General features: G+C 41.6%; 1 protein-coding gene across 2 annotated transcripts in view; it reads left to right on the top strand.

Moving 5' to 3' along the window:
- The window catches only part of akap6 (A kinase (PRKA) anchor protein 6), a 212,192-nt gene that overhangs the window by 46,005 nt on the left and 150,912 nt on the right, over positions 1 to 15,275 (top strand). The window lies entirely within an intron of this gene.

Here is a 15,275-nt window from a genome sequence, read left to right as displayed (position 1 = left end):
ATAGATTGGAAAGCTAGTGTTGAATCTCCCTGTGATCTCATTAATGCATCGTCTATCTTCTAAAAGGTCATGTTTGATTGGCAGTCAGATCATTGATGAGGCTTCCCAGAGAACTAATCAGTCATATCTGTCATTTTGAGTATGGTCAAATGTCAGTAACACAGGGGATACATCCTGATCATGTCTGGACTTTCAATTACAGCAATAAAGAGATGGTGTTCAGGTTTATGAACTCCCAGCTTTCACTGGTGTAACATTTCAAATCCTCACTGGAAAAAATTAAAATCTAAATAAGTGTTGTTGTTTTTTCTTAAATTAAGTGATTTTTTTCTTAAATTAAGCAGGTAAGTGAGACACTTTGCCAATGGAACAAGACAATTGACATTTATAATAAGAAAAAAACAGTTGAATTGTTGTATTTCAAGTGCATGTTATCTGATTATCGTATTTTAAGAGTGAAATGACTCATTCATTTTGACTTATTTCTAGAGATCGTTTTTGCTGTGTAAATCTCTTAAATTTCTGGTTCATTATCTAATAGCAAGTGGACTGTATTTGTATGGAACTCTCTGTATCGAGTCTGAGAGGTCCAAATTTCTTCACACTATTTTCAGTCAGTCACTCTTCATTCACACATTTGCTTGCTGATGATAATACCGTATTTTCACGACCATAAGGCGCACCGTACTAAAAGGCGCAGTCTCAGTTATGTGTCCCATTTCTGTATTTAACACACACATAAGGCGCACCGGACTATAGGGCGCGTTTTTTATATACAGGTACATGTCCTCTACTACCTTTAAATACCTCTACTGCGTATTTAAAAATACAGCGGGGGCAAAACTGAGTATGACTGTGCTTTATTCATGTATTTATTAAAAAGTATTAATCAAACCTGGCAGCTGGCCGTGAGACAGACACATCGCAGATGACACAGTGCTGTGATCACTCCTAAATTAACTTAAAATCCTGAAACCTGCCGACGGAATATGTTCGCTTTTATGGGTTATGAAAAACACCTGCCATCCACCGCGTGAACCCGGAGGCTACCCAGCCCAGAGGCTGCTGATGAAAGGATTTCTCCTGTCGGCGCACCGCTGGTATGTGGGGGTCTGAGCGCCTCCGACAGAAATAGATAATCTGGATGAACTGACTGCAATTATTAAGTTTTCAGGTGGACTTTCTCACTTAAAAACATAATAAAACTACTTAATTCCCACTGATCACAGCAAATATAGCTGCAAGATTTAGATTATTTAGATGAAAAACACCTGCCAGCCGCCGCGGTGAAGAGGAGGAGACCCGCCCAGAGGCTGCTGTTGAATTAAGTTTTCAGGTAGAAAAATAGAGCGGGAGCAAAACTGAGTATGATTGTGCTTTATTCATGTATTTATTACAAAGTATTCATCAAACCCATCAAAGTCATCATCCTCTGTTTCTGAATAAAACAGCTGCGCTAAATCAGACATGCCAATTTCCCCTCCTTCGCTGTCAGTCACTTTCCGTGCAGCGCAGCTCCTCAGAAATAATGCCGGCTTTTGCAAAAGCTTGTACAACAGAGCCAGCAGACACGTTAGTCCATCTACAATCCATCCACAAACTGTGGCGTAACTTGCCCGGCGCTGCCTTCCAATTATCCTGAAACTGTGGTCTCTGTCGGCCATCCATCGCTCCCACGCCGCTCGCAGCCTTACTTTGAACGGCCGCTTCACACTGATGTTGAGCGGTTGAAGCTCCTTTGTCAGACCCCCGGGATAACGGCGAACACAGTATCCATTTGATTCACCTTTTTTTTCACATCGGCTGTGAGATGGGCACGCAGCGATGGTGATGCGTGGAAAAAACCACCTGGTCTCCTCACATAGGCTACACCTCCCTCAGCTACGCTTTCATCATCTCCTCATCCATCCAGCCTTTTCCATTTGCGTTAATATCATATGTCATCAGAGCGCTGTGTCTGTCTCGCTGTCAGCTCCCAGATCAGCTTCTCTGATTGGTTGATGCGGCGCGTCCAGCAGCAAAACTTCCATTTTTCCATCTCGAGCAGCAGATGCTTAAACGCTCCTGCTGCTCAAAACGCGCTGCAGGACCTTTTGCTGCATCTATACGCGCGTCAACCATTGACTGCATGTAAACTCGCTGCTTCTGCTGCACCTGCTGGGTCCGGTTCACACCGATGTCGAGCGGTTGAACAGCGAGCACAGGGTTAATTTGTTTCCCCATGTTTTTCACATCAGCTGTGAGATGGGCACGCATGGAAATACATATTAACAGCGATGGTGATGAGTGGAAAAAAACACCTGGTCTCCTTACATTCAGCCACTCTTTCATCATCTCCTCAATGAGGTGGTCTCAAAAGTCGCAGTTACAACACACATAGGGCGCACCGCACCATAGGGCGCACTGCACATTTTGAGGGAAAAAAAAGACGTTTAAGTGCGCCTTATAGTCGTGAAAATACGGTAAGCTGCATTATAGCAACAGCAGCCTGACCTTTGAAAGAAGAAAGAAGTACAGTTACTGCAATCTTGTAAAAACCAACACCAGACAGAGCACAACAACAGAGATAACACTAGAAATCCCAGAGATACTAGAATTGTCATTAATCCCCAGTCCTCCCAACAGTACTTCACAACTAATAAATCCCTTTTCAGATGTAAATTCCCCGTTTGTGCTGTCGTTGGAGAACCATTCCACCCCATTCAGTTTCGGTTTTAGCTCAGGCCTCTCTGTTGAAGACTGTTTTGCCTGAGAGCAGGGGGGGAAATCATATCTAGGTCTACGTCATCAGTGTCGCCAACACTGGAAGTGGAGCCACCAGCGCAGCGAACAGACGATAACTGATCTGTACAATGAAAACAGCTGCATGAGCTGGAACGCTGTAGTGAAAGTGAAAGCATAATATTTATAAAATAATGACCATCTGCCGTATTTAGGAAGGGGCAAATCTCTCCTCCGCTGCAGAAAGACAGCATTATGAGACTGTGGTGAGGTTGGCAATATATTCACAGATACAAAATAGACACCTTTCCGCAACCACAGCAAGGCACGCAGTGAGCTACAACCGTAGTTTCCACAAAACGAGTCTCCTATCGCGCTGGGAGAATTACATTGGACACTATTCAGAGCTCCTCCACAAATGTGTAGGGACCGTCTGCAAGTTTTTTTCTTTTTTCTTTTTTTTTGTTTTTTTAACAGCGTCCTGTCTGGCAATGTGGCAATAAGAATATTGTCTTGATGCCAAAAAGAGCCCAACAGATTTTACTTTCACAAGTGGAGCAGTAGACAATTCTGGACATCTAAGCACAGAGCATGCAGACATGGGCAGAACAGACTGAATGTTCAGGATCTTGCATAAAACAGTAACTTGGAAGTAGTTAAGTCTACTGATGTTTTTTTTGGAGAAACTTTCAGATGGAGGTACCCAGGGTTGGCATCTCATTGTCTTGATGGGTGACAATAGACAATTCTCTCCCATTTCGTGGATGTCAAAAGGGATTAAGAGAATTGTCAGAAGCACACATGCAGGTGAAAAATAGGGGGTTTTCAGGTGACGTCACGCTCACGTGACTACTCAGCGCGTCCGCCATATTGGGTGGCAGTGGTTTCGCACCGTTGACCCTGCATTGTATGACGCCTTAGGCAGTATTGACAGTGAAAAATGGTGAAAACGTGTTTAATTGTTGGTTGCACGGCCCGTGGAGGTGGAGATCAACCCTCTTTCTATTGAATACCAGCCGTAATCGTGAATCAATGTGAAAAAACAAAACAGCTATCTGAACAACGCCGTCACCTATGGCTGACACGGATATCCACGGATATTCAATACGCCAGAGTCTGCAGTTCTCACTTTGTCACAGGTAATTAACTGTCAAGCATTTAAAACATGTAGGAATATATTAATAATAGGGCTTGGCCGTCATGACGTATTACTTTCCGTGGCCGCAATGTTGACCGTCTCCGCCGCCGCTACTCAGACTACTGCCTATGACTACCGCGTACTGGACTCCCTCTCTCAGCCGTGTTTTAATTTGATTAATTTCACCTTAACTTGATTTCAACCAGTGGGAAAAGGCTCAAATATGTGAGAAACCCGGAGGGTTTAGGGAGGTTTGGCAGTTAACGTTACTAACCAAACCTTTGAAACACATAGCAGCTAGTTAAAAGTACATTACATGCCTGAGTGGTTGTTAGCACTAACGGTTAGCACTGTTTGCTGGCTTTATGAGCTGCAGCTCCTGAACCCATCCATTCGTGAACTGCACATGAGACTACAAGGACTTGTAGCTTTGGAACTGTTCTGAAGTATAGGCGCTCACACCACAAACAAGGTAGCCGAAGACGTCTGATATGCAAAACAGTGGCAACAAGTCATTGTTTGGAACTTCATATGGATCCAAATTATTAATAATGCTGATTTTGTCAGCATACCGGTCCCTGGCTTCTCTATTTAATGTGTCCCGGTAAATTTCAGATCCTTTTCGGGATTTTAACATCTTTTTTCTATCTATTCCAGAGATGGCAAAAGTACTCACTTTCCGTACTTGAGTAAAAGTACAGATACTTGTGTTAAAAAATACTCTGGTAAAAGTGGAAGTACTGATTAAACTTCTTTACTCAAGTAAAAGTAACAAAGTACAGGTTTGTAAATTTACTTAAAGTATAAAAGTAAAAGTAGAAACCACTTTTTTCATGCCGTTGCCTACATTTTAAATGGATGTCTGCCAATAGGACTAGATCTCCGTTGTGTTCATTTTCAATCATCTCGTCGTCCATGCTACTATGCTAACGCCACCGCCACCAAGCTGCAATGATTTGCCACGAATGAATACCGCAGAATCTGTCGATTCATCTTATAGTGGTGCGTCAAATGCAACGTAGATTCCCATCCAATTAGACTGAATTTGCTATTTGTGAGAAAACGGCTCGCCAGCTCCCGTCTCACGTTAGAGGAGGAGTAAGCAGATGACTTGGAAAAAGGTGGTAAGAACCAGCGGACAACAAAATTCCAGTTCAAAAGCCCCCCTAAGCCATTGGGAGTGTGCCCCTTAAATAGTCCTACCAATAATCAGCCAATTGGGACAGCCCAACTAAACTGGAAGGCAAATCCCCAATAAAGCACAGTTAACATTGTAGAAAAATAAATACAGACAATAGCATCACTCATACAAAAACATACATATTTATGAAATAATTTAACCATACTAACATTACCATTTCACCTACTTATTACCATGCAAATAATTATTACATACATTGAAATCCCACTTAACACCCCTGCCCCCTAATAGTCTTTTCCAATGCCCTGGGACAATGGATAAGAGACTGGCTCCGATGCGGTATGTGTTTCCACACGGACCAGTATGCTGACGGACTAAGGGAAGAGAATGTGTAATTTGACTGGTACGTTTTTTTACCGACTACGGAATGTATATTAAAGCTGTCACAGTGGGTACCTTTAGAGTTTGCTACGCTGGTGAGTAAGTAAAGTGTTGAATGAAAGGTGACGTTGTAATTTCGAACTAGTGTAAATTACCGGGTGAATTGTTTGGAACTGCCGCCGCCATGACGGCCGGTCTGTGGTGCATGCTTGGAAATGTAGTGAAGGATGTGACGCTGTGTGTGATAGACGGCGGCTACACTTTGGGAACAGAGGGGGAAAACTGCTCCGTTTTCACAGTATTGATGACGTGAAAAATAATTACAGTAACTCCATTGAAATGATTCAAAACTAAAGTAACGAGCCAATTTTTTAAAATGTAAGGAGTAGAAAGTACAGATATTTGCGTAAAAATGTAAGAAGTAGAAGTAAAAAGTCGCCATAAAAATAAGTAGTAAAGTAAAGTAAAAATATCAGAAAAATCTACTTGAGTACAGTAACGAAGTATTTGTACTTCGTTACTTCCCATCTCTGATCTATTCTATATATGATATACGATAATATGCCACCCAAGATGGCGGACCGGAAGCTGGCCAGTGACGTCACTGAAAACCCCCTATTGACTATGACAGAAGGGATTGATGATGCTATTTTTTTAAATCTCCACACTGTTTGCAGAACTAAGTGCTGGTAATAGCACATACTTTGCCAATAACATGTGTCACTGATAACGTCTCTCTCTTGTAGATGCACATAAGTCAACCAAGTTTGTGGCTGAGAAAAGGCTACACCTGGAAATCAGTTCTATTAGAGAACAGATCCAAACTAAGAAAGTTCATTGGGTTTTGTTGTCACAAATGAAAGACCAGCTCACTGACTGTTTGACATAGAAGGGAGCGTCCACAACCTTGTTACTCAAGGCTCTTTATGAAAAATGTTGGACTCTATCATAAATGTAGTAAGAAGCTGTCTTAATTAACTATGTTGTTCAAAAGAAATGTTAGCCTAGCAATATTGTTAAATAGTTGTGCTCTGCCATTTGTTGTTTTTGTGGCACCCGAGAGGTGCAATCGTCTTAAATAAAACCATATAAAACCAAACAGACTGCGGCGATTGTGAGCAGGGCTTTAAAAAGTTTAATGATTAAAGTCCAATAAAAAAGATAAAAAGACAAGTTAAAAGGAAAAAGATTAAAAAGAGAGATAAAAATACAGATGGTGAAGAGCAGCAGAGTCAATGTTCCAGTCTGTTAAAAGACGCGCACTTGGCGGGTATAATGGAGGACACCGTCCACCCCAGCGCTGGATCCTCTTTCCGGCACGCTGCGCGTGTGGGCCTCTCCGCTGCTTCCCTCTCACCTGCTCCGTCCGGCTCCCTCCATGATCGGCCTTCCCATGTCCGGTGTCTGTCTCTCCAACCAAACAGCTGCCTTTTTAATCAGCGTCCCAGTCGGCACGCTGCTTGGTTGATTGGGAACACCTGTGCCGTTACTGTGGGCGTGTCCAGGTGTGAGTGGCAATGTGGCCTCCAAACAAAATCCAAAAAAAAAACATGCAATACACAAAAGTGAAAAAAAGAAAACAAGTTCAAAAATAAAGAAAATCCAAAATTAGAAAACATGCAACAACTTAACAAAAAGGCCACATTACCACATTTTCATGCATACATTTTTTAAGGATTTATTCATTCATTTTTTTTTTCTTTTTTAAGGAGAGAGGGAGATTGTTAGTCTTTTGTTTATGTTCACATATCATACCAGTCCCCTAGGGGGCACTGGGGGATAACCTACAGCCCTTCTCTTCTGTGTGGTTCTTGTAATGGTGGTGTGAGATGTACAAGTGGAGAAGTACAAAGGGCAATAAAGGTAACGTCATCTCATAGTGGAGTTATCTTTGGATTAAGTTCATCAGTAGGTTTTGGCGCAGTTCATTTCTGGCTTTGTGCTTAGACAACAAAGAGCGCATGAGCAGACAGTGTCATCTCCTTACAGTAAGCCTCCGTAATCATGAAATGTCACAGATTCATAAAAGTACTTGCTTCCCTACCTTGCCACACAATTTCCAGTGATGATTCTGCTTAGCAGTGTGATGAACTTCAACGTCTGTCGTTGTTTCCCACATTTGTAAGCCCTGATTATTGTTTGTCGTATCCACTGGCCAGAGAGTTTATCATTTACACCTTCTGTGGTTGTGACATTGCATGTGATATCAACAGTTGAGTTGTTGCTAAACAACAAACACAAGAGCCAAATGGATCTCTGGCAATAACTGTTGATTTTAACCATGACTCACTCTCTGCTTTACTGACATTGTTCCAGCACTTGTCACCTGTATTTTTTTCAACTTTTATTTTGTCTTTTTTTATCTGGATGTCCCACACAATCTTAATTCTGTTATTCTTCACCCCCTTGTGAGGTTGCTCCCATTTTGACCTCGGGGTTTCCGGTTTGTATTTTGCACAGATGTGTCTGTCCATGCTGCTCTCTTGATCCAGAATTAAGACATGAACTGGACATATCTTTGCACATGAAAGTCCAAGGTTCTTGTTCACTCTGCATGAGACATTGCACCTGATTGGTTTGGAAAATGACTAAGAACTAAAAACAATGCAAAGGCTGAAGAAAAAAGAAAGAAAAACAGCCACCTAGATAAGTTCCCCATGCATTGTGTAATTACATAGTATGTGCTGTCTGGACTAGCATTAATACCCTCAGCATGAGTCGTCTGTGTATTTGGAGACTCTGTGGCATGCCAGTCTATCTGTGAACAGTGGGACACAACGATCATCTGATTGCCCCAGCAGGGGGAGTAGAGATGCAGAGAGACAGGAGAGAAGTTAGGAAAATAAAAAAAAATCGACAGAGCATAATGATAGAGGGGGATGTTATTCTCCATCTTCTGTGTAGTAGATCTGTTTGTAAAGATGTGGCATATTGGGTTGCTTTCTAGAAGTCTGCATTTTAGTTGCAAACTATTAAAATTTAAAATTTTAATTCTGCTTCTTTGATTTGTTGGTGTTTAAAGTTTTTACCTGCGGAAGCTGATATTTCTTATTAGTTCTCATTTGTTTCTGATGTTAAATACAGTAATGAATGAATTAAGCACTCAATTTTCTGTCTCCTCTGTACATGGTTATTACATCCATTATGTATCATGTCTTATGTTAAGATTTCACTATGAAACTGAATTATTTATGTATTTTTTTGTAAGACATTTTTCATTTGTATTTTGTAAGGTGATTAGAAGCTGGACCACTCTCTCCATGTCACACCTGAGAAAAGATATGACTTTAGCCTTGCTAGCAGTCTTCAATGATAAAAGATGCTCATCACTACAGAGTTACCATGCTTATCCAGTCTCAACGACCTGTCAAGGGTAACTCCATGACCTTAAATATAATGAATATGTAGCCAGTGAGGAAGTCACAATGGTTTGGTGCTTTGGATGATATAAATAATTACCTTAGTCATGTCCTCATTAAGGCTGGGCATACACTGTGTGATTTTTTGGAATTATTTGAGTCACATTGAGTAAGAGGAAACCTCCATCAGATCCATTCAAGTCTGCTTCAGGAAAACCAGGTGACAGTCCGCCCCATTGCTCCTCTGGACCCAACGTTAGTCTGCCTGTCCACCCTGCAACGAGTTCATTCATCTCTGGTTTAAACCCCACAAACTGGATCCTAAGGAAAACCAAGAGCTCCCCAAACGTGACTCCAATTCCTGCATAATACAAGTCTCAGTCATATTTCCCACAAACTGAATCCTAAGGAAAACCAAGAGCCCCCCAAAACGTGAGTCCCATTCCTGCATAATACAAGTCTCAGTCATATTTCCTACGGGCCTTGAACTGATCATTGTGATCTCCTCTTCATAGTTTCAGGTTCTGGTTCACCAGAAACTGAGTTTACCCTGCTGTATAACCTCTCACTCTGTTTTTGTTAACCTACAAATAAACCTGTTAACTTTTACCTTTGGTTTTCTGAGTGTGTCTCTGCATGTGGGTTTGAACCTTAAAACCCATCATGACAGGACACTCTGGCCAAATCGAAAACCCAGCAGAGGCCATTCAGAGAGCCCTCTATCTACAACAAATTGCTATTCTTAAGCATGACAACACTCTCCTTGAGTATGTCAACCAGCAGGCCGAACTGAACAGACGAGTATCTGATCCAACAAAGCTGTTCATTTTGCTTCTCTCCAGGCTCCCGGCCCAGCTGGCGAGGTTGCCCCGCCTCAAGCTACTCAAACTCCTGTTTTCTCCCCTTTTTCTGAGTGCCAGCTGCCCAGTCCAACCAGGTTTGATGGGGACCCCAAGAAGTTCTGGGGCTTCCTCATGCAATGTATAATCCAGTTCAACCATGCACCCAGTAAATTTCTTTTGGACACTACTAAGATATCTAATGTAATCTCCCATCTAACTGACCGAGCTTTGGACTGGGCAGAGATGAGATTTTCTTCTACTCCTAATTACGGTTGCTCCTTTGAGGAGTTTCTCACTGAGTTTAAGCAGAACTTTAATCAGGACCCGGATAAGACGCTGAGCTCCCATGATCTGTTGAAGCTTAAACAGGGACAGAAGTCTGTATCTGATTTCTCCATAGACTTTGCATTCTGGCTGCTGCTTCAGGTTGGAATAGCACTGCCCTCAAATGTGTTTATTCAAACGCCTTAAATGATCCCATTGAGGATGAACTCGCAACTCTCGATGATCCAGAGACGCTGAAGGACCTCATAAAGCTTTCAATCTGCTTGGATAATCGGATTCGAGCCCGAGCCAAGGAGAGAGGTAACAGAATAACACATCCCAAACCTCTTCCTGTTACCAACCACTCAGCTTTAGCAGAGGCTGTTTCCAGTCCTTCCACTCCTGAACCTATGCAGATAGGTAGCATGAGATTGAGTCCTGAGTATAAGCAGCACCACATGCGGGCTAAGCTTTGTCTCTACTGTGGTGAGGCTGGTCATTTTGTTTCTGCCTGTATCTTGCTGTTAAAAGCCAGGGTCCACCAGTAGAGGCGAGGGTGCTGGCGGACCAAAAGATTTCTTTAATTTCTCCTCGTCTACTTTTGGCTGCTTCATTCCAGATTAATAATAAGTCCTTTTCCCTATCAGCCTTACTCGACTCCGGCTGTGAGCAAAATTTATTGGATTTGTCTTTTGTTCAACAGGTGGGTATAGAGACCATACCCTTTCAAGCCCCCATTCGAGTTTTTGCCCTTGACGGCAGGAATCTGCCTCAGATAACCCATCAGACCCGTCCCATTCAACTAACTGTTTCTGGCAATCACACTGAGTTTATCTCCTTCTATGTGTTCCCTAATGCTAACTCTGCCATGATTTTAGGTTTTGAATGGCTGCAGCTTCACAACCCTGTTATCAATTGGTCCAACAGACACATTGACTCTTGGTCTGTAAGCTGCCACTCATGTTGTCTCTGCTCCAAAGAAAGAGAGACTATGGAAAAATACATTCAGGAGTCCGTGGCTGCTTGTATCATTCGACCCTCTTCATCTCCCCTTGGGACAGGCTTCTTTTTTGTTGGAAAGAAGGATGGTTCCCTAAGACCCTGCATTGACTATAGAGTTCTGAACCAAATTACGGTAAAGAATAAGTATCCTTTGCCCCTCTTGTCCTCTGCTTTTGAGCCTTTCCAGGGAGCAACTGTTTTTACGAAACTGGATTTAAGAAGCGCTTACCATCTTCTCCGCATCAAGGAGGGGGATGAGTGGAAGACTGCCTTTAAGACTCCTCTCAGACAGTTTGAGTATTTGGTGATGCCCTTTGGTTTGACTAACGCCCCTGCTTGTTTCTAGGCCCCTCTTAACGACGTGTTAAGAGACTTCCTCAATGTCTTTGTTTTTGTTTACGTTGATGATATTTTAATTTTTTCCAAGAACCTGTCAGAGCACAGGATCCATGTTCGCCAAGTTTCTTCAGCGCCTCCTGGAAAACAAGCTATTTGTCAAGGCTGAGAAGTGGGAATTGCACAGACTCACAGAGGAAAAGATCAAAGTAGTTTTGGAATGGCCCACTCCTGAGACAAGAAAGCAATTGCAAAGATTTCTGGGATTTGCTAACTTCTATCGGTGGTTTATACGCAATTACAGCCAGACAGCTCTACCCCTTACAGCTCTAACTTCCACTAAGATCCCCTTTAACTGGACTCCTGAGGCTGAAGCAGCTTTCAACCAGTTAAAGGACCTGTTTGCTAATGCACCTGTTCTCATTCAACCAGATATCTCCAAACAATTAATTTTAGAGGTGAACGCCTCTGATTCTGGAGTTGGAGCTGTCCTCTCCCAGATGTCTGATACAGATCAGAAGATTCATTCTTGTGCCTTTAATTCCCGCAGACTGTCACCTGCCGAAAGGAATTATGATGTTTGGGACAGAGAGCTGCTAGCCATTAAACTAGCCCTCGAGGAGTGGAGACACTGGCTAGAGGGTGCAGCTCATCCTGTAGTAGTTTGGACAGACCACAAGAATTTGTCATACATTCAGTCTGTTAAAAGGCTTAACCCTCGTCAATCCTGTTGGTCTTCGTTTTTCTCTCGATTCAACCTCTCCATTTCCTACCATCCAGGTTCAAGAAACATTAAGCCTGGCGCTTTCTCTAGACAGTTCGCCCCAGACGACTCCGAGAAGACTCCCGCTCCTATTTTCCCTCCTAGCTGTTCAGTTGCCACTGTAACTGAACCTGATACTGTTAGGATTCCAGTTTGTGTGGGTTGTTTTTGTGTTTTCTTTTTTTCTCCCTTCTCAGCTGCTCACCTGCTTCTCGTTTGGTCATCACCAGAGGAGTATTTGAGCAGTGGGCTGTCACTACCTCGACGCCAGAGTGTTTGCCAGTATTGGGTACTCTAGCCAAACAGAGATTAGCTGAGTGTAATTATTGCCTTTTCTCCCTGAGTCTAAGTTTTGCCTTTGGCTTTGTCCTCCGGTAGGATGCCTTCCTGATTCACTGGATAAGCCTGGACCTTCTATCCCCCCTGGAAGGAATGATTTGAGTCACATTGAGCAAGGGGAAACCTCCACCAGATCCGTTCAAGTCTGCTTCAGGAAAACCAGGTGACAGTCCGCTCCATTGCTCCTCTGGACCCAACGCTAGTCTGTCTGTCCGCCCTCCAATGAGTTCATTCATCTCTGGATCAAACCCCACAAACTGAATCCTAAGGAAAACCAAGAGCCCCCCAAAACGTGAGTCCCATTCCTGCATAATACAAGTCTCAGTCATATTTCCTATGGGCCTTGAACTGATCATTGTGATCTCCCCTTCAGAGTTTCCGGTTCCGGTTCACCAGTCCAATGAGGTTCAACTGAGTTTAGCCTGCTGTATAACCTCTCACTCTGTTTTAGTTAGCCTACAAATAAACCTGTTAACTTTTATCCTTGGGTTTCTGAGTGTGTCTTTGCATGTGGGTTTGAACCTTAAAACCCATCATGACACAGATAATATGCAAGTATTTCTAATTAATATACTTGTAGTAGAATCTTATACTGGATCCTAAAACTAAACAAAAGCGTAGCCATGATCTGAATGATGTGCTCACTCCATCCACTGCCAGTTATCATACAGGCAGCAATATTTTGAGCTATTTAATGTAAGGACTGCTTTGGGAGGCCGTGGTAAAGAGAATTACAGTACTTCAGGTGGGCCTGATTTGAAGATGCACCACCTTCTCCATGTCATGCCTGGGACATGGAGAGGATGGGCATGCACTGGGATATTTTTCCCTTTTATTTTTCTCAATTTTAATTTGTTTAAAATAACATTTTCATTTATTCATAAAGCTCAGAGCTCCTAGTTTATTATGACCCAACAACCTCTAAGGCTATGTTCACATTGCAAGCCTTAATTCTGAATTCCAATTTTTTTTTGTGAAATCCAAATTATTTGCATTGCTGTTCACATTTCCAAATATATGACTTTTATGTGATCTCCTGTGTGAACTGCATTCATACAACGCAAGCGTCTTGCATGCGCAGTAGAGGATTCAAAGACAGAGCAAGCATGCTCTGTGTTTTATGGAAGTACGGTAAACATGGCTGGTGGTGCTGCAGTGCATCTGTGAAAGTAGCCTATCTTTGGGCTTTATATGTAATGCTTTTCATTATTCTCATACTGAAGACATACTGATCCTTTGTTCTATAATGAACTAAAATGATGAATGATATGAAAAGATGAGATACAATTTGTCACTAAGGTGTTTCTTTCACATTGTGAGCTTAACAATGTAATCTCTCTTTTAGTAATGAGTCCGTTTATAAATAGGCCTCACCTCTTTGGAAAAGTTTTGTTATGACCTTTTTTGGGGTCAGTAACCAGGTCTCATACGATATCCGGTTGTTCAAGAGGTTTGCCAAAATAATAGATTGAGATATGACTTATCAATATATTTCCTCTACAAAAAGATATGATGTTGCAGAGTTGAAGAATGGAGATAAATGGTTGGAACATGCTGTTCTGATACAAGTATTAAGGTTATTTGTATTGCAGTAGTGAAAGGTAGCAAGGTGGATTCAGTATAGAAACTTGAAGAGGGGAGGGGGCTTGCTGAAATTCCTGGGAGAGTGCAGTGTTAATTTGGTTAGGGGACTAAACGCATCTTTACCATCTAACAATGCACTTTAAACATATTTTCCATGCATTTTTTACTGGTTTCAGCTTCATATGATTTCTTAGGTGCGTTTGTGATGAAAAGATGTACAATCAACACCCTGTTGTTACATAATGTATGTAAATGATACAGATAAATGCACTCACTTTGTAAAGACTAACAGGATTTTTTTTTGTTATTTCAGCTCTGTTTCTTTATGTTGACTATGCATAGATCAGTAATACTATCTTTAACTCATAAATGATCAAACTAACCTTAATTTTGTAAAAACATTTCGGTCTGAAATTTCAGTCAGGATCCACAAGCCTGTGAGTGAAGTGAACAAATAAACCACCTAAAGAAAAGTTGTGGCAGGATTTCAGAATGGTTATTCATGCAGAAGAGAGTAAGATCAGGCTTTTCAGCTTCCAGTTGGCCTTTCTGGCTAAGAGCCAGATCGGATTAGAAAGATCAAAGCAACTGTCAGCAGCCCAGTGCATGCTAATCAATATCTAAACCAGTACAGCTCTCCTTTACATTTTTGTAGTCCATGTCGTCCTTCACGACTGATCCTCCAACTGATCCTCCCTTAGCAGCCCTAAACAGTTTCTCTTTTGACACATATTGTACATCTTTACTTTAACATTATAGCTTTTTTACATATTCATTTTCACATATCTCTATTTGACATTTCTATCTCTTTATACAAAGCTAGCGATGGAAAGATTGAAAGGAGCACACTGTTGTTTTTATTTGAACGTTTCTAGGGTCAGTGTACCTACAAATATATTACTGCTGAGCTTCAAGGTAAATAATCTCTTTACAGGAGGCTCACAGGTAATAGATAGGTAAAGACATAGAGAAACATGCTTTCTACAGTAATTTCATTATATTTTTTATTTTTTATATGATGACTGGCATGATTCAATCCAGTGATTTGCAGGCATACAAGCAAAAAAAATGAAAAATACACAGCAACACAACAACTAATGATTTCGGTCAGTTTTACTTTCATGCCACATCCTCCTTTTTTTTGTTTTCTGAATAGCTTTGTTTGGAATATATTAGGACAACACTCGGCTGTTGAAATATCTGTGTCCTTAGTAATAGGAGCTACACTTGATGAGACTCCGTTGGAATTAATACTTTTTTTTAATTACATTTTTCCATTTCTGTTTTACTGCCCTTTTTTTTTCCTCATTTGGACATTTTTTAGGTGAATTAATGTAGACTACAAAAGCTCCTTGGGTTGAGGATCTAAGATCTAGCAGTAAACGTAAATCCCTTTATTGTCCGA

Source organism: Cyprinodon tularosa, unplaced genomic scaffold (genome assembly GCF_016077235.1).
Source record: "Cyprinodon tularosa strain WSP-4 unplaced genomic scaffold, ASM1607723v1 ctg6, whole genome shotgun sequence".
Taxonomy (NCBI): domain Eukaryota; kingdom Metazoa; phylum Chordata; class Actinopteri; order Cyprinodontiformes; family Cyprinodontidae; genus Cyprinodon; species Cyprinodon tularosa.
This window is presented reverse-complemented; position numbering and strand designations above follow the sequence as displayed.